This window comes from Dermacentor albipictus, chromosome 6, assembly GCF_038994185.2.
Source record: "Dermacentor albipictus isolate Rhodes 1998 colony chromosome 6, USDA_Dalb.pri_finalv2, whole genome shotgun sequence".
NCBI lineage: Eukaryota > Metazoa > Arthropoda > Arachnida > Ixodida > Ixodidae > Dermacentor > Dermacentor albipictus.
The window spans coordinates 54,344,308-54,364,994 of NC_091826.1; the positions used below are offsets into that span (position 1 = coordinate 54,344,308).

The 20,687-nt window shown below is 48.0% G+C and overlaps 1 protein-coding gene across 2 annotated transcripts in view; it reads right to left on the reverse strand.

The window, feature by feature from the left end:
- Nucleotides 1-20,687, reverse strand: part of LOC135907790 (serine/threonine-protein kinase ICK) — a 77,280-nt gene that overhangs the window by 44,615 nt on the left and 11,978 nt on the right. The window lies entirely within an intron of this gene.

Consider the following 20,687-nt stretch of genomic DNA (forward strand, 5'->3'; position numbering starts at 1 on the left):
CAAACGGAGAATTCGCCTTCGGCTACACGTGGATCGAGAACCGCAATTTGGACGCAACGTTCTCTTTACGGCAGAGCCAAGCAGAAATGTCCCATACTTTCACGTCGTTTTGCATTCCCTCCCAGGAAAATGGGGTCTACAGTAAGCGAAGAGCCGCCGAAGGCGAGACGTGAAGTGTATATGTGTCATTGCTTTTGTTGTTGTTGTTTTTTAAAGGTGAACTTTTATTAGCTTCTTCTCGCTATTTTAGTGTCAGGCTGTAAGCTCTGTCGACTTGCGGCGAGCGCACTCCACATGTGCACATTGACGTCAAGTCGAAGCTGTTAATAAAAAAAAAAGAAGAGATACGTGTCCGAATGTTGGTTTCCAGCCCAATTCCGCAAGCACAGAAGCCTGACGACCTAAACATTAGGCCACACACACAGTTCTTGTTTCCTTACATGGTATTTATTGTATCAAGTGCAACGCTGTATGCTCGAACTGCACAAGCACTAACCAAATAAACCGTCGCGCATCGCCACAAACGTAATTCCTAAAGAGACGGAATAAAACAACATTACGCATTTTTATCGTACAAGCCTGTGCTTTGACGCGCTTGGCGCGTTAGCCGCGTCGTGTACCAGCAACACCCGCAATCATAAAAAGTGAGGGTGCGCGTCTTCTAGATGACGATGAAGAATGAAGTTACGTCCGCTAACCTCCATATAACTTCGTCGCCGAAGTTCGCTGGTACGTCTCTCATCACACGGCGCTGTGGCGCGTTCTTACAACGTCGAGCACGTCGTGTCTTGTGACTCACCCCGTTTTAATGCTGACTAAATGTACCACATTCTTTGCAAGGTCTAACGTGGCTGAGGGACGCGTTCGTCACTTAAATGTGCAGTGCATCTCTCCGCCCCCTCCCCACCATATATTATGTTATATATTGCAGGTGACAGTTGTCTGTTTCGGAATACCGTCAGTTGCACCTTGCTCCTGGAATAGGCAGGACGTGTGTCGACTGAGCTCGGGAACAACACTTTGCATTGCGACACCTTGCGGCCTTGTAGGTACATAAGCGTAGACGCAAGTTTAAAGCAGCGCTAAAGAGAGCCAGCAAATCAGTTTATACGGCTAAAATATTGTCACGTTGCAGTGACGGCGGAGAGCGAGACAATACCGGAACTATACAAATCTAACCGGGAGCACTTGTGCCCGGCTATATTTTGGGCGTCGAAAATCCGAATCACGGGTTATGTGCGTCCAACGTGTTTTATTCACGAGTCACAACACTTTTCAGAATAACTGCTCGAGCTCACAAACATCTAAACATTCTAGAATGCATTTTTCGTAACCATGAATTCTAGAATGTACAACAAGACTCCCATCGCGCACGCAATATGATAAAGGCAAGACTCTCGCCACAGATTCAACGACACTGGACGGTTTTAGCAGAGCATTTACGGTCCGCTCCACTAAGATCGGCGTGTCCTATTCGCCCACAGCCGCTGAGCGGAACGCGAGCGGAAACACTACTGCGCCTGCGCACTATGCATGCTCAAACCGGCGGCAGAGCGTATAGAACGCTGCCCACGCTCCGCTGAGAAACCGACCAAGTTTTACAGCTGAGAGAAACCATGTTTTACAAATAAGCTCTAGCTAGCCAAGCTTAGAATGCGTCGCTGGCGTCTGCGCTTGTTAAATGAGCGAAATCAACGCAGCTGATGGAGCCCGGTACCGGTGCTCGTGAAGTGTGAGCGGAGCGAATATGCAGCGCCTCGCTAAAACTGTCTATCGGAGAATTTTTGGATACCGTATACGCGCGTATCGCGCCAAACGACAGACCGATATCCGTGATTATCCGGTGAAAAACGCTCACCGTCAAAAAAAAAAAAAGCAAGACAATTTTGGCGTGACAAAATGTTCTTTCAGAAGTCTATTTTTTCCGCTTTACGCTGCAGCTGCGTTGCGCCGCGCGGAGCTCGTGGTCGGGGGTTCGATTCCTACTGCGGCGTATTTCGATGGGGGCGAAAGGCGCTCGTGCACTCATATTTAGGTGCACGCTATAAAAAATTACAGGTGGTCAGAATTATTTCCCCACTATGGCGTGTCTCATAATCAGGTCGGGGTTCTGGACGGTAAAACACCAGAATTTAAATAGTTTAGCTCTATTTCAACATTTTTTTTTTTGCCGGAAAAGAGTTCATGTGTGCGATACCAAAAGAACGCCAGACTTTCTTTTCCTTTCTTTCATATGCATGTTCACACGGCAGCCCAGCTACGTCAGCACGGCGTCACGCGTTGTAAAATAATTTCTGGTAATTTGACCGTTCTAGAGCAGGAAATGCTTTGAAAGCTTTCTAAGAGGAATCTTTGGTTCGTTTAGAGCATGCAATGTGATCTTCCTTTAGAACTGGGCAATTATTAACTAGGCTCGAACAGGTGCTGTCAAAATTCATGACGTCACGAAAAGCTAGTTGCGTGGACGTTAAGGTGGCCGTCGCCATCCCTCTTTCGCATTTCCATCCTTCCCAAGTTCATCAAGCCTCGGCTCATGGCAAGAGTGAGCATTTTCACTGTTGCAGACATCTTAACTGAATGTTGCTTTTATTGCCCCTTTAGTGTCATCGTATTTCGTTTCTGGGCATACTCACGGTTACTCAACGTAAATCGCAAATAACGTATGCAGGCATCAGCCTGACAGGCATCAGTTCTGTGAAAGTTGAGAATCCGCGTTGTATTGGAATGGGTGTAGAGTGTCATTCGGCTGCGTCAGCAATCGGCAAACGCTGTCCGCCCCGACCAACGCGCCGTGGAAATAACGCCGTCCTTTGTCAGCCGTCACTTCCAGCGGAGGTTTCAGGTTTCTCACGAAGACTTTCTCTCCCACCGTAAAATAATTCAGACCCCTAAAAGTAAGTAAGGCACAAGTAAGTCGGAGCATAATTCCCAATGCAAAGAAGGGGGGGGGGGTGGCAGTGCAGACACGGACACAAGAGAAGTGGACTACACGAACGCGTTCGTGTTGTCCACTTCTCTTGTGTCCGTGTCTGCACGCCCCCAACTCCTTCTTTGCATTATGAATCATTACCAACTAGCTCAGCTTTCTGTCGTTCTAAGCATAATTCCCACCGTTACACCCAAGAAGGATGTACTGGTCTAGAGTTATAGACGTAATTAAGCTCTTAATAATTTTTAAGGGTGTAAATTACTTTACAGTGCAGCGAGCATATCAACGCCACCTCGCGCTCAGTGTACTAATCAACTGTGCGCCTGACCACACAGGCAACAAACATTCCAGCACACAGAGCGTGGCCACAAATGCGGGACATCAGGCTGCTGCTGATCATGATTTATTGGCATCCCCTTTGAAGCGGGCCGTTCACAAATGTTCACCTGACGTGCTTGATTCAATCCCTTATATTGTAGATGTTTTCCGTTCTACCATGTATGTACACATCTCCATAACCATTTTTCCATCAAAACTTCTCTTCTGTCTACCTTGTATCAATAAATGTGCCTTTAACAGATCCGGTCGTATCAATTTTTTCCCTGCATTTCTTTTTTCACCAATACTTTAAACGCCTCTTGCGTATCTCGAGTGCCGAACAGTTGATGTTTCCGTCTCTTTAAAACCAAGCGCTTCTGGAGAGTCTAAGTTACCTATGATTATCACTGGGTGAATGCCTTCGCGTTCCATTAGGATGTGCCGAGTGGTATCCGGATTTTCGCTGAAGCATACACATGCCTCATCTTGTTGCAAATATTTTATCCGGTATGTTCCTATCCTTAGGCAACCAGCTCGAGCCTCAAATAGCAAGTCACTGACCTTTGTGTTGGCGTGCAGATATTTACTTTCAATTTGTTTCTTTCCCATCTTGTATATCTCCATGGCCCTTTTTTTTGTTTCCATTCCTTGCATCCAATTAGCCGTTTCTGTTTCTCTCACTTTCCTTTTGATGACTGCCGCTGTCTGTTTACACTTTCAATCATGATGTACTTGGTTGCCAACGTTCTTGACTTCTTCCTCCTTTCTGTATTCATGCTTTTCGGGTACAGATACTTGTGTACTTTAGCCGCCCATTTATTTTAATCTTTATTCCTGAGTCTTCCTTCAAAACTAATTTTGCTGTACGTTTCTCTCACTTCAAAAGAGGCCTAACACATGTCACCCTGTGCTGTCTGATGTGTGGTTTTACCGTGGGCTCCTAAGGCAAAGCAGCCTATACCGATATTTGGTAAGCTTCCAACCCCGACACGATATTAGACGCATAGAATGACATATGCGAACGGTTAGCGCTGGCACAATTACTCCTTTCAAGTCAACGAGTCGCATGGCGCCCTCTATCGGTGGTCTTCCGCTCGGCGACTCACAAATGAATGAGCATCGGAGATCGGAAAAAAAGAAAAGAAAATAATCTCCTTCAAAAATGCACTTATCAATCAGGCTTTGATCGATATATTAAAAGATGCAGTTGGGAATATCTTTGACATGTTTCAGCTATGCGGCAATAAAGCTATAGGGCGTCCCGAGATTCACGCAAGTAATTTTGATGTAAGACACAGGGCTATGATTAAAAATTGTAAATTTCTAAATTGTTCATAAAACATAGGCTTATGTATGGAATAGCGTAAGGGGTAAATGGCCTCCATGGCTTTGTTGGTACATACGCACTCTTTTGCTGAAATTTTCCATGACCGTTTTGCATAATTTTGTTCATAAGGAGCTCAATTTCCTCCATCAAGGCGGGGGTGGTCGTGGGCTTGTTGGCATAAAACTTGGACTTCAAAAAAAAAAATACCCAAAGGAAAAAGTCAAACGGCAGTAAATCGCATGATCTGGGCTGCCAATTCTGATCAACAAAACGGTAAATCTGCAAAACCTTCGTTACATTAAAAATATTGCTCAACAACAAAAACGAGTTATTCTTTCGTATAGCGTTCCATTTTAATAACCCTGACCTGTCAGCTGTCAGGCTGTCTTCCTTTTTTTTCATTGGCAACACTTAAACGCATAAATGACGCAAAATTCAAGCCTTTCGTGAATTCGCGACACCCTATAGAAGTTCCTGGCTAGTTCGATTACCTCATTGGGTCACCCACTCAAACTGTGCAGGAACCAATAGAGCTTCATTGCAACATAGCTGAAATTTGAAGAAAAGATTCCCAACTAGGTGATTTTCTTATATCAATGAAATCGCAATTGATAGCTATATGTATGTCTACATAAAATACGGGATACAGGATTTTATCAATAGGGCCACATAATGGATGCATAAAGTTGGGACACAGGAAGGAAACATAAAAGCAGTGGCAAAATTTTAACATCGAGATACATAAAGTACGGTAACATAAATTATATGTAAAAGACGGACACATGAAGAAAACATAAAAGCAGTGGCCAAACTTCAATGTCCAGGGCACACAAAGTATAGCAGCGTAAATGATACGTAAAGGACACACACATGAAGGAAACATAAGCGCAATGGCCATTGTGCAACATCTAGGATACACAGAGTACGGTAACGCAAAAGATAAATAAACGAGACAGATGAAGGAAACATAAAAGCAGTGGCCAAATTTGAACGAGTAGGAAACATAAAAGGATGTTTACCCGTGCGACCTCCAGGAAATATACAGTAAACACAAGGAACAGAACCGTTTTCATATTGGACGTTTTGTGGATAGGCAGAATTTTTTTTTATCTCAGATTCCCAGCTCACTTGTGCAGCGTCGAGTGGAGGCCCACTTAGAGAAAGATAGAGTCATGCGTCTCGGGCGCCTCATTGTCCGAGTCTTTTGCGATGTATTCCTAATGTATGTCCGCATTCACAGACGAGAGCCTATTGTACGATCATGTCCGCAAGAGCGCACAGGCCTGTCATCTCGAATCGGTGCGCAGGTTTCGGGTCGGCCCTGCCTCCGCGTGCATGCACAGCCTTGAAGAACGAGTCACCGAACGAATCGGCAATATAAAATTAATTCACCGTTTCGCCTTTGTATGGCGCAATAACGAACATATGCCGCTTTAATAACGAGTGACCAGCGTTCCCATAAGTTTAAACTCAAAGTCAATCGATCAAACGACGAGGATTGATATGATGTCTGGCAGAGAACGAACGCAACGAAATCTGTCTTGATCTTGCGGTCTATAGGTTGTCTTCGCGTCGATAGCCACACATAGTGGCACCGGCAGGTACGGGGTAACATCCAATTGCTCAATGTTATTTTGACTCCTATAGGCGCACATCGATGCATATTTATAAACGCGATGCCAGAACACGTGAAACGGCTGTTCGCCACATGTCAGAGCAGGACGACGCTGTCGGTCGCTGGCGGGTTGGAGCGCGTGCCGTGCGAACGGCTTTCTCGAAATCTGCCGGCAAGAGCAAATTGTACCCCCCCCCCCCCCCCCCCTCCGAGTATTTGCGCTTCGTTTCCGGAACAACAAACGCGGCTCGAGATCGAAGTCGTCCTTTCTTTCGTTCGACACGGAATCAACAAGGCCGTATAAGAGATCCGGCAAACGACGTACACCCACATGGCCCACATTTGAAAAGCCCTTAAGCGATGACCACGCGCCCGCGTGTGCAAGCGCCGGCAACATCCCGACGCGCAGAATACGCGCGCACTCGCGTGACGTCACCGTGCTACGGCGACGAGCGGAGTCGAAGAAAGCATGGCGCGGCTTTTTGAGGGAAAGAAAAAAAACAAAAACGGGCGAAGAGGAAGCAAGCGCGAAGAAACAGAACGCGCGACGTAGCGAGAGAGAGAGAGAGAGAGAGAGAGAGAGGGTAAGCCACGCGGCACGTGAGACGTTGACGACATTCGTCGGTGCCAAGGACAGCTCCCGGCCATGCCAGGATCTCCGCGTAGCTGTGTGCGGCCTGGCGGACGAGCGCACGCAAGCAAGCAAGCAAGCAAGCAAGCACACACGCACAAACACACACACAAACACACGCACAAACACACAGGCACATATGCTTCTCCAGACGGCAAACACCCCGTTGCGGGCTTACTGCCACGCGATTCCGGTTCCAACAGGAATCAGCCGAGCGCCCGCGGCGGTGGTAATGGTACGAGAGGGGTGGCTGTATCCGTGATGCACTGCGTACATGTGCTTTGTGTGACCTTTTGTCATAAAGCGTCACCAATAAGAAACGCGAAATCAGTTCGGGATCTAAAAGGAACAGTGAATCACTTACGATGGGAAATGCGGTCATTCGACACCCGTGGGTTAGGCTGAAGAAAAAAAAAAAAAAGAGGTTGGTGAAAGTGGGGAAAAAAAGGTTGGTGAAAGTGAAATTACGCGTTCGTTTTTCAGTGCTTATGACGTCACAGTGACGCCATGACGCAGTTTTGCTGTCACTTCTTGAATTAAGAAAGGAAGGAAAAATGCAGGGAATTGTTAGTCTTTTTGTACTCTGTGTACAGTGCGGTGTGATCCTGATTTTATGAACACGCTCTAATAGTACCGCCAAGCAGACGATGCCGAATCCCCGACTTCACACGGCGCTAGTGCCGGAAATTCCAGGTCACCCGCTGTTAAGTTTTACGGCGAAGCTGACAGCGCGATGAGAAGCGCTCGAAAATGTTATATGCATATTTCCCGGTGTCCTGGGATAACAGGATCGTTCACCGAGTTTCTCTTTGAGGAAACGCTAGGAGTGCCGTACAGCCAAATTACGAGGAGTGAAGAAAGGGAGAAGGCAGGGATGTTAACCAGAAATGCGTGTCGTGGGCCACCCTACATTGGAGGAGGGGAAAGGGAGAAAAGACGCGGTTAGTTCGCGCACGAGCGCGCAGGGCCCCACCAAGTCAAAGACGTTCACACAGGCCAGTCGCCCTGAAGAAAGACAAAAATGGTTGTGGCTTAGCTAAGGTTAAGCCCAGGATGCGAAGCATACTAGCCTTTATTTTAGTTGTTGAACCACTGTTTAGCCTGGTGAACCGCTGTTGGTTAGCTATATTTGGTTCGGCTAGACGAAGAAACAACTCATGCAGGCGAGCGCACGAGCTGAGAACCGGCTATGTAGCTACGCGGCCGCAAGCGAGCGCACGAGTTGAGCCTCCGCTTTTGCAGCTGTTAGGACGTCATATGGTAGCTACGCGGCCGCGCGCGGCGCAGCAAGGAAGAGCGTGGTTGTGCGGCTAGTATGCTTCGCACAAAAGTGCCTTCACAGCCTTGGGGGCCGACGAGAGATGGAGACGGTCTTCGAGCAGCGAATGGACGGACAACGGCCGATCGTCCGGTCGTCGCAACGCGATAGATACTGTTTGTCCTTGCGACTGAAATCGACGACAGAGACACAGCAGATCTTCGACGTTCTCTTCGATACCGCAGACGTCGCATGCAGCACTATCGGTCAGTCCAATCAAAGTAGCGTATATGCCTTCGTGAAAGCCACTCCCAGCCAGAGTTGGCATACATAGGAGCGATGCCTCACGTCGGTGAAGCCCGGGTGGAGGTCGGAGCTGGAGCTAAGGGTTCAGCTCGCGTAACCTGGTGCACCTTATATTTGGCAGGTTCGACTCTGTTAAAGAGAGCGTGAGTGCCAGGTGGCGAAGCTGGCTCGCAGCGTCTGTCCTGGAAAGATGAATGTGAACGCTGTGTTCGTGATGTGCGACTGGCGGGAAGCTTTGTCTGCGTGGCTATTTCCACTGAACTCGCAATGGCCAGGAAAGCCAGTGGAAAATAATTTCGAGGCTATTCCTGTTACACGAGGATTACAGTATATAGCCACGCACCTGCATATACTGACGCATGGACTACAACGACCAGTTCTGGCGGCGCTGTATTTATACCGACAAGAGGAGTTACTCTGCGATTCAACACGTCACACGTCACGGCGTCTACGGCTGCAGAAATCTCGGCTCTGCGCCGAGATTTATAGACGCAGAGAGTCCCAGTATATGGGCCGTGTTTACCGACTTGAAACTCGCTTTACACTGTGTGTAGTCGTCAGTTCTTCGACGTGGAGCTTACAAACAGCTAAGGTGCGAAATTATCGAACTTCAACACGACGTCAAAAAAAAAAGTTACGAAGTTTGTAGGTTAATTAGGGGCTAAATTAAAATGGTTAAACCTTCATTCCCTGCCTGTTTAGAAACGTTATATAAAACGCTCACGAAATTTCCCCGCTACCATGTGAAAACAAAAGGTGGCAACAGTGTTACACGCGGCGAGAACGGAAGTCAGGTTGAGGGTGATGTGAATGGAAATTTGTAGTGTGTACACGTTACTTGTGTGCTCGGAAAATAATTACTGAATACTATAGATGTATCGCTACTTTCATGCTATACGGCCCCCGTTGTTGACTTTCACGGTCTTCTCGCTGAGCTTAACGAGGAAACGTTGCTCTTACTACCGGGTGCTCCTACGAAAACATTTAAGTAACATATAAAAATAGCGTTTTAGAAATGAATGACCAGGTTACTTTGAATACATGCTATCTGCCGTGGCTACGATGGGGTCGTGGCTGATACGGGACACGTAGTCACTACACAGTCGGTGACAAAATTACAGACAAGCTCCACCCACAAAAATTTGGTGGACGCTTAAGCTTAACTTTTAAGCGTGGAACGCGATAGCATTCAAAGACCCCTGACTGGTTCCATGCTTACCGGTAATCGCAGCTTATGCAACCGCGTAACGTTTACCGGGAACCGCTGACGGCGAGCGCTATGCTCGAAGGTAAGCTTTCGAAGGCAAGCTCTCTGGAAGAAACGCGGCCTCTTGCGTGGGTCGATCTCCTGTTATCGTTTCGCACTTTTAATATCTCAGTCTGAGAAGAGCTAACATAAAGGACAAGTGCTGTCGGTGCGTTATTTTTCACTACATTTGTTTTTGAGCTGCCTTTCTCAAAGTTTCGAGGAATAACTTTGCAAAGAATGAAAGACAAGGTGTGAGCAACTTTGGTGGTAGAAGAAGGGTGGTTGGGTATGCGTAGTTCGGAAGTTGGTTCAAAATTCTTTTCGCCGTAATGACGTCTGGTGATACGGGTGCCTTAATGCTATTGCGTTAAAATGCAGTGTAATCCTTCACCTCGCCAGCCGGAGCTTGTAACTGTTTGCAATTATTAGGTTGCCATCGAATATGATAAAAAAAATCCAATAATATACTCTTGGACACAATTTTAGGGGGTTCTTTGTAATTGGAAAATTGGATCCGGCGCTCCATGCAAGTCATATCAACGTTTGCGCATGAAAAAGAAAAAAAAATGTTCGATTACCCGCGGATATGTGGCACGTGAAATTTTGATGATCACACCTCGTGAAATCGAAACTGCAGGAGGCTGCAGCGTGCGCGTAACCACGACCCATCGAGGCTTCTGCTTTGCAAGTGGGGCACGTCGTACACTTACAGCGGTAGCCGGGAAAAGGAAGGGGGGAAACGTGGTGAGCTGAGCAAGTTGGTAAGTGTTCGTCGTTAACTGTTCAGTGCGAAAGTTACACAACGACTAAAGGGAGAAGAGCATGACGAGAGTGCTGACTATATCAACTGAACGTTTATGCTGTCACGTAGGAAGACGCAGACGAAAAGCTATATACAAGTATATTCACAAGGGAATACGCCGCACTTAGCCAAGAGGCAACAGCCCGCGCTAGCCTCTAGTCGTCGTCGTCGTCTTCTCACCGCTCGCTTCTTCGTTATTGGAAATACTGTTCCGTAGCAATATTGAAGGATAGGTTTGAAGAAAACAAAAAGAAACAATAAAAAATATGCGTACTTGTATATGCGTACTTGTATTGTACTTGATAGCCAGCGCTCCAGTCGTGCGCTTCTACCTTTAGTCCTTGCGTGATTCTTGTGCTGAAAGGTTAATGAAGGCGGGGAAGTACTGAGACGGGATCCCCAAAGCAGAGGGAGCCGCCGTGACTGGGTGGAGCAAGCGCTGACGTCACCGCAACCGCCGAGGTTGCCCAGCGGCTATGGCATATTGCGCTGCCCAGCTCGTGGTCGGGGGTTCGATCCCGACCGCTGCGGCCGCGCATTTCTATGTGGGACGAAACGTAAAAAAACTGGCTGTGGCTTAGCTAAGGTTAAGCCCAGGATGCGAAGCATACTAGCCTTTATTTTAACGCGACAGCGTTAAGGAGCTCGTGTCGCAGAAAAGCCGATGTCGTCGGCGTCGGCTCAGGCGTGCGGCGCTTGCTCAGGCGCACATTTCGCTGTCGCGCCGAACGCTGCGTTGCTCGACGCTCACCGCGTCCGATGCGGGGCGCGTAGTCGCTGCGCCGTAGCAAAGCCACCTAGAAACAGTCTCTGTAGCACGCCGCAACCTTCGCTTCTCATTCCAACGAGCAGCTCTGTCTCCAGGAGGCATCTCACCTCGTGAGTGTCTAGCAGAGGCAAGCGCAGCTGCTTATATACTGCCGCGACGCCGCGAGCGACGGCGCGAGTTGGAGCCCCGTTTTTCCACATGTCGCGACGTCACGGTGTAACGTGGTATTGAAGGCGACACCGCCGCGCCTGAGGAGCTGGGTTGAGCTCTAGTAATATGATTCGTATAAAAAAAAAGCCAACACGTACTTGCATCTAGGTAGCCGTTAAAGAACCCATTCTTATGGGTGGGCAGCGCAACCCGGATGAAGGACAAAAAGGAAGTGAACGATACGAGCGCAGACTGACAACCGGTTTATTTTTTTCAAACAAGTGCTGCCCACATCTAGGAATATGTTCAGTCGCCAAATCGCCATATTGCTGTGTTAATTCAAGGGCGGTCAAAATTAATCCGCAGTCCTCCCACCACGGCATGTCTTGTAATCAGATCTCGTCGTTATGCATGGCCCGTATAACCCGAGACTACATTTTAAAATAACGTTCTGACGTCAGCACCCGAGCCACTGAGAGAAGTTTGTAGAGGGTACCCGCCATAGTGGAGAGAGGTAAGGTGATAGAGCGCGCCGGAGAGGGCAGGTAGCGCGACCGAGCAAATACCCGACGACGAACTGTCATCATCATCGTCGCCATTATCATCATCACGTTTTTGTATCGACCGCAAGTCGGCGACCTCTGGCGGAGATCCCTATTGCCTGTGCCTCTCGTCCATCGACCGCAAACTCTGATTTCGGATTGTTTCTGGCATTTGATGTGTTACGTCTTTCACAATCATGCAGCATGCCATAATGTGGAACCCGCCCTGGTTGCTCAGTGGCTATGGTGTTAGGCTGCTGAGCACAAGGTCGCGGGATCGAATCCCGGCCACGGCGGCCGTATTTCGATAGGAGCGAAATGCGAAAAGCACCCGTGTACTTAGATTTAGGTGCATGTTAAAGAACCCCAGGTGGACGAAATTTCCGGAGTCCTCCACTACGGCGTGCCTCATAATCAGAAAGTGGTTTTGACACGTAAAACCCCATAATTAAATTATTAATTAGAATATGTGGATTCGTTGATTAATGCACCCGCCACTACCCGGCCCTCTCCTCGAGCAGTAATAATGCTGCAGCAGAGCAGGTATTATGTAGGTAAATGACATCTAAATAAGCCTAGATGTTGTAGGGATATTACGTGAATAATAAGACTGATTACATCATCGAACTCCCGATCAGAAGAGGGAAACGAAGACGGTAACTGACAATGAGCAGTAACGGCGAACAACGGCAGTGAAAGTAACTGACAGTATGGTAGGGTGACAAAGGCTAGAAAAATATGAATAAACCAAAAGGATAAAAAAAAAAGCTGGCACTATTGCCCGTAGGTTGAAGCACTGACAGCGCGATATCGAGGTGTCGCGTTGTGCTTGCACTCCTCAGACGGTGTTCTAACCACCTGCGAGCACGACACGTTGAAGCGGCGCAGCACGCAAGAGAAGTCCTGCTGCTCGACAGGAACATCACCCTAGCAGCTACCAGGCGTCTCAAAACGGTTGCGTAATGAGGAGCAAGCTGGCAGTGTTGCAGACGTCGCACGTCAACGGTGCACGAGATGAGACCGACGGGAAACTAACGGCGTTTGTGGGCGCCCAGTGAGAAGATTAAATGGATTTAGCTTGACGTTTACTATTAGTTCTGCTCAGATCGGTGTGTGCATAACCGTGGGCTATGCACATGACCGCTTGGAAGGAACGCTGCTATGTGTTTGGGCCCCACCTAATGCCAACAGCGGAAGCCAGAATGCTGCCATCGCTCTAACAAAGCCGACTGAGCCGAACGTGGCGGTGCATCCACTTGGCTTCAGTCGTATTTTCTTTTTTTTTGCAGCCAAGCGCATGCGCCTTCGTATCTGGGGGCCTACTAATTGCTTCGCGTGCAGGTTGCGCATGCGCCATCAATATGTATGGACAGCACGGCAGCGGCACCAACGGCTCGAAGGCGCCTCCGGTGTCAGTTAAATTGCGATCGCAATAAATGTGAAATCTTGTTGACTTCACGATTCGAGCCAACGTAATGAAGGGGAGGGACATTGTGGTGCGATACATTGTTAAGAATGGCGAGCTGCAAGGCAAAATTGCCACCCAATTACGACTGGGGGACAAGACGCGCATCCCCCCACTCTCCGTCGCTGCAGCTAGGATGCGTTCGAAGAAGCGGGCTTTGTGCTGAAAAACCGCCTCCATCCTCCAGCCCCATCGCCGTTGTTACGAAACGAGTTCGGCGGGCGAACTATTGTGCCCGAGCTCTCCAGCGCGCACCTGATCTGCTACGCATGATCAAGCTGCCGCGGGAAAGCCGTTTTTTGTTGCTTCCCACACGCCCGACCGGGACGCAAGACAACGAGCTACCCACCATTGGCTCCGAGTTTCCCGGAACGGCGCCCCTCGGACGTCGGCGCCGGACATCGGAATGTGTGTGCCTATGTGTGCGTAAACTGTTCTGCGGAACGGCGCCCCTCTGACATCAGCGCCGGACATCGGAATGTGTGTGCCTATGTGTGCGTAAACTGTTCTGCGGAACGGCGCCCCTCTGACATCGGCGCCGGACATCGGGATGTGTGTGCCTATGTGTGCGTAAACTGTTCTGCGGAACGGCGCCCCTCTGACATCGGCGCCGGACATCGGAATGTGTGTGCCTATGTGTGCGTAAACTGTTCTGCGGAACGGCGCCCCTCTGACATCGGCGCCGGACATCGGAATGTGTGTGCCTATGTGTGCGTAAACTGTTCTGCGGAACGGCGCCCCTCTGACATCGGCGCCGGACATCGGGATGTGTGTGCCTATGTGTGCGTAAACTGTTCTGCGGAACGGCGCCCCTCTGACATCGGCGCCGGACATCTGGATGTGTGTGCCTATGTGTGCGTAAACTGTTCTGCGGAACGGCGCCCCTCTGACATCGGCGCCGGACATCGGGATGTGTGTGCCTATGTGTGCGTAAACTGTTCTGCGGGGCGGCGGCAAGTTGGCAATGAGTAAACGAACGATCGCGTGACCTTGTATCGCGGGAGGACCGAGTGTATAAAAACTGCCGTGGTGCGAATGCTGAGACACTTCTCTTGAGCAGTCATGTTAGACTGACACTCTTTTTCTCAAGCAGTCATGTTAGACTGGTTTAAATACTGTAAATAAACCCATATTCCTCGTTCTCGATGAGAAGCAGTTCTTCCCTTCATCAACGTCCTCAGCGTGGATAAGTTGGACGACGGCATGGGCCAGCTACCTTCGAATTCATGCCGGACTCCAATCTTGGCAGCGGATCTCGAGCGATGGGATTGAGCCCCCAATCCTGACAACATCTGCTAGATAAATGCGCCTGACTGCACATATATTTTTCGCCCCGTTTATATTTTGTAAATGTTACATTAAAGGACCCGTTCCAAAGACAAATTTTTTTTCATAAATCTTTCTAGTTTTTCTGAAACTTGTTATGTTCACAAGATAATTGCTTTAGAATATCAGATATCGCCAGAATGATATTGCAGGTTCTTTAATGTGGCGTACACGAGGAATTATTCTAACCGTGGCTCCGTTGACAGTGTTGCCTGGGCTCTTACGTCTGTGCCGTTTCTGCGCACGGTAGTGCGAGCGGTGTTGTGAAAGTTGCAGCCTTCGCCGATGGCATCACATTGTATCAGGAACGAGGATAGCTACATACACAGGGCGACCTTCCATCGTGCCATTTATGCGCTCGGTACTGAAAGACCCTTATGTGTGCGTTCCCCAACTGCCTGGTTGCGGTGTAGTTAAGAGGAAGCTTTAGCTCCGGTGCTCCTATCTAAATACATGTAAAAGGAGAATTCGTTTTTATCGGCAACTACTGCACCAAATGTGACGAGGCTTGTTGCATTTAAAAGAAAAACTTAAAATCTAGTGACTGTTGGTTTCGAATTTTCGATTTACGGCTTCAATTTTTTATTAAAGATTGGCAAAAATCGCAAATTTTCAGAAAACGAAACTATTAAGTTTAGAACTCCGTAACTCAGCAAGGAAAAATGATATCGCAATTCCGTGAATTGTGCCTAATAGCACATCTAAAGCGGACAAATATGACATCCTACATGAATCTAAAAAAAATTCTTATTATGTAATTACAACTTTTGCAGAACCATTGTAAACAACGTAACAAATTCACGTAAGATGTAAAATGACATATGAAATTTGTCCGCTTTGAATGACCTAATGGATAACGTTCACAGAACCGTGATATCTCTGCTTGATGCTGAGCTATTAGCCTGTAAACTTCGTACTTCTATTTTTTTCCAACTTTTGAATTTTTGAAAATCTTTTTAACAGTATTCAAGCCCTAAATCAAAATTCCGCTTCCAACAGTCACTAGAATTTAACTTTATCTCTCAAATGCAACAAATTTCACTAAAATCGGTCCAGGGGTTATCTCAGAAAAACGTTTTTGCGTTTCTACATGTACTTGAATAGGCCGCGTTGGAGTTGGGCCCGAGCTAAAGCTTCCTCTTAAGATGACAGCCTTCACTGATGACATCGCAATGTGTCAGGAATGAGGACTGCTACCCTTACACAGGGTGACCTTTCATGTTTCAGGTTCCAGGCACTTTTGTGCTTCAATGCATGAAACGACGTTTTGTTAAGAAAGTAACTGGAACGCCAATGCATTTCTGCGCAAAGTTCGGGAATTAATATCTCGAAACTGGTGTCATACTGATAATTCGTTCCAAGCGGATCCGCGTTGCGAACTCCACGGCTAGAATTTGTAAATTGCAATATCGGCCATAAGGCACTTAGTAAGAAACTTAATTTGGGTATTTCTGCTAATTAGTCGATTGTGCATATTCCAATTTTTTGTGCAAGTAATGTCCATCATCAACTCATCAACTAGAATTGTGCTATCTACAAGATACAACTTTTTATAATTGTTGAATATCTTCGCTGAAACACCCGGCATATATATATATATATATATATTGTGACGCAGCAGTAATCACGGCTTTTATTCCGCGTCAAAAGGTTAGGCGAACCGACCACGCCCACAGCCAGGAGCACACTCGAGAGCCAGCCCCACAAGCGATGATGAAGAAGAACCCCATATGAGCCCCACATGATGATGATCATGTACAGATGACAAAGAATAGCTTATATCTCGCTACACTAATGTCCCCTCGCGCGAGAGCGGCCATCCTGGCCGCAACTCAAAGGGGCGGTGAACGTCTCGTGAAAGGTTTCATACGGGAAACGTGGACAATCTCAGCGGCGCGGCAGCGGCGGTCATTTGGAACAATAACTGGTTCCACTCGATAGTTCACTGGAGAAGTCTGCTCCAAGACTCTGTAGGGGCCGATGAACCGAAGCTGAAACTTGTCACACAAGCCAGGAGTACGAACTGGTGTCCGGAGTAGCACTTCCTCGCCAGGGCGGAAGCACACGACGCGATGAGAGGCGTCGTAATGCTGCTTGCGGTCCTGTTGCCGTGCTTCGGTGTTGATGCGGGCGAGCTGGCGACAACGCAGAATGCGGGACACATATTCTTCGCAGGAGGAAGGACATTGATGGACAGTTGGCGCGAAGAAAGAGACGTCAAGACAGGAAGAGGGCGAACGACCATAGACAAGGTAGAATGGCGAGTAACCGGTCGTGCGTTGAACGGCGGTATTATATGCAAAGGTCACGAATGGTAAAATTGCGTCCCAGTTTCTGTGATCCGGGTCAATGTACATGGCTAACATGTCTGACAGCGTGCGATGAAATCGCTCTGTGAGGCCGTTGCTTTGCGGATGGTAACTGGAGGTAGTCTTGTGGGTGGTTCCGGAGGCTCTGAGTACTTCGTCTAGTAGTTGCGAAAGGAATGCCTTTCCACGGTCGCTCAGGAGGACGCGAGGAGCACCGTGACGCAGTATTAAGGATTGAAGTACGAATGCAGCAACTTCAGAGGCTGAGGCAGAACTCACACAAGTTGTTTCGGCGTAGCGTGTCAAGTGATCAACGGCTGTCACAATCCATCGTTTACCGGTGAGAGTCACAGGAAGAGGGCCATATAGGTCAACTCCAACGACCTCAAATGGTTGCGACGGACATGGAACCGGTTGCAGTTGTCCGCTTGGAGCTGATGTAGGGAGCTTTCGACGCTGACATAGAGCGCAGGAAGCGACATACCTCGCTACACTGGCGGACAATCCAGGCCAGTAGAAGCGCCCTTTGATGCGGTCATAGGTTTTCTGGAAACCAAGGTGACCAGCAGACATGTCGTCGTGAGAAGCCCGCAGGACATGAGCACGTAGAGAGCGTGGCAGAACAGGAACCCAGCGTTGACCGTCAGGGTGATAGACATGACGGTATAGGACGCGGTTGTCAATCTTAAATTGCGTCAGCTGCCGACGAAGGCGGGCGTTAGGCGGGCGCGAAGCTCCTTGAAGGTGGTCAATGATGCGCCGACAGTAAGAGTCGGCAAGTTGATGAAATTGGAAGGATTTGTTGTCGTGTGGAGGCATCTCGCCGACAGTGGCCAACAAGAAAGCATCTGAGGAGGGATTGAGCGAAAGCTTGTCACGGATGGTAGTTGGAGCTCCATTGCATGGTGTCGTAGGAAGCGGACAGCGAGAAAGCGCGTCTGCATCTTGGTGTTTTTTCCCGCACTTGTAGGCAATGGTAAAGTCGTATTCTTGCAAACGAAGAATCCACCGACCAAGTCGTACAGACAAGGTCTTCAGCGTCGAAAGCCAGCATAATGCATGATGGTCTGTAACGACCGTAAAGTGGCGGCCGTGAAGATAAGGTCGAAACTTCTGCACAGACCAAATGATAGCTAGACATTCCTGCTCCCTGATGGTGTAATTCTTTTCGGCGTTTGTCAGAACGCGACTTGCGTATGCGACGACCCTCTCACCTAAAGTGTCGTCTCGCTGTAGGAGAATGCCACCAATTCCGTGACCACTAGCATCCGTATGCAGGAGGGTAGGAGCAGCTTCATCAAAATGGCGTAGTACGAGTTCAGATGTAAGAGCTTGCTTCAGATGGGTGAACGCAGATTCACATTCGGGAGACCACACAAAGCGAACATTAGAACCCAGTAATTTGTGCAGAGGTGACGCTATTGAGGCGAAGCCCCGTATGAATCGCCGAAAATAGGAAGCGAGGCCTAAGAAACTACGCAAATCTTTGGTCTTTTCGGGACGAGGGAAGCGCTGAACTGCGGAAACCTTGTCAGGATCAGGACGAATGCCATCTTTGCTCACAATGTGACCTAGAACTTTGATCGTCTTGCTCGCAAAATGGCATTTCTTGGTGTTTAGCTGAAGTCCAGCGTTGGCAAGGCACGTGAGAACTTCATCCAGACGTTGCAGGTGCTGAGAGAAGGTTGACGAGAAAACAACAATATCGTCGAGATAGCACAGGCAAGTCTTCCACTTTAGGCCACGAAGAACGGTGTCAATCATGCGCTCGAACGTTGCGGGCGCATTGCAAAGGCCGAATGGCATGACATTAAACTCGTAGAGCCCATCTGGTGTTGAAAACGCTGTTTTCTCCTTATCGTCCTCATGCATAGGTATCTGCCAGTAGCCTGAACGCAGATCGATGCTGGAGAAGTACTCGGCACCCTGCAGGGAATCCAAGGCATCGTCTATTCGCGGCATAGGGTATACATCCTTGCGTGTGATCTTGTTAAGTGCTCGGTAGTCGACACAAAATCGAACAGAGCCGTCTTTTTTGCGAACCAAAACAACGGGGGAAGATCAAGGGCTAGCAGAAGGGCGTATTATGTTGCGTTGGAGCATGTCGGTGACGTTCTCGTCAATGACTTTCCTCTCGGCTAGCGATACGCGATATGGTCTACGGCGCACGATGGATGTACCATCTGTCTCTATCCGATGCGTCGTAATCGAAGTCTTTCCCAACGAAGATGAATGCGCGTCAAAGGAAGCTTCATGTTTTTGGAGCAAAGCAAGCAATTGTTGTGACTGCGAAGGTGTCAGGTCGGAACTGATGGCAGCTGCAAGAGCTGAAGGAGATGCGGCCCGTCCGGTACAAGGACCTTCAGAGGAAGCTGGTTTAAAGGAAATAACAGATATAGACTCTGATGCAGTGGCGCAAGCCAATGTAGTGCCTTTAGGGATGAGAATCTTTTCGGATGTCGGGTTTGTAGCGTAGAGAAGTGCAGAGCCATCATTAAACCTAACGAGCCCTGATGCAAAGGCTATCCCTCTTGCAAGACAGCGTGCAGATGGTAAGACGAGCACGTCGCCGCAGTCAATCACATCAGACGTGATAGTAACGATGCTTTGATGGCGAGGAGGTAACGCGGTATCTTCTGCAGCACGGAAGTGAAGGGGTGTGTCATCTGCATGAAGTGAATAGGTCGTGTCGGTCATATGGAGAACGCGTTGTCCACAGCAGATGGAGGCGGAGGCCATAGAAAGAAAATCCCATCCCAATATGATGATGATCATGTACAGATGACAAAGAATAGCTTATATCTCGCTACAATATATATATATATATATATATATATATATATATATATATATATATATATATATATATATATATATATATATATATATATATATTGTCACGTGGTAGTGACGGTGAAGAAAGCAGCAGTACGGTGGAATACAAAACAAGCTTTTATTGGGCGAACCTGGGTCCACAAAACAGGCTACACTTATAGCACAACGATAGCGGCGAACACGGTCGGCGATCGTCGGAAATCTGATCAGCGGGTCAAGCGCGTCGGCTTTTATAGAGCAGTCGTCGAATGTTCCAGACTAATCGTTCGGACCCGCGTGCCTTCCACAAAGTTCTACACCATTCGCGTTACGCGATGAAATCAGATAACACAAGGTTCGGCGACAACAGACAGCCGGGTAGAAGCATCGATAACTTTCCAGAAACGTCGGATACATGCAGGCGCGTCCCTCGCTGTGCGATTACATTTGTTAAGCGGCGAAACGTGGTCGCCCGATAAAGATAAGTACACGTGTCAATATATATATATATATATATATATATATATATATATATATATATATATATATATATATATATATATATATATATATATATATATATCCGCTAGATAACAGACAGACAGAAAAGAAGTAATGAAGAAGCAGCGTGAGGGGAAAACATTCAGGGAAAGATTCCTTAGCTGTTTAACGGATGTTTCCAGGTAGTCACAGTGCAGCCTCCATTTAGAGGTCCAATGCTCGTCAGAAGCGTTATCGTTGATTAGCGCAAGGTATACCGGAGTAATCCCTGATGACGATAGTGCGCTAATTTTTGCTCCTTGGCGTTCTTAAGAAGGTGCATGAAACATGCACGAAAGTGTAACGCAGTGATTTCAACAAGCTGCATTCTTTCGAT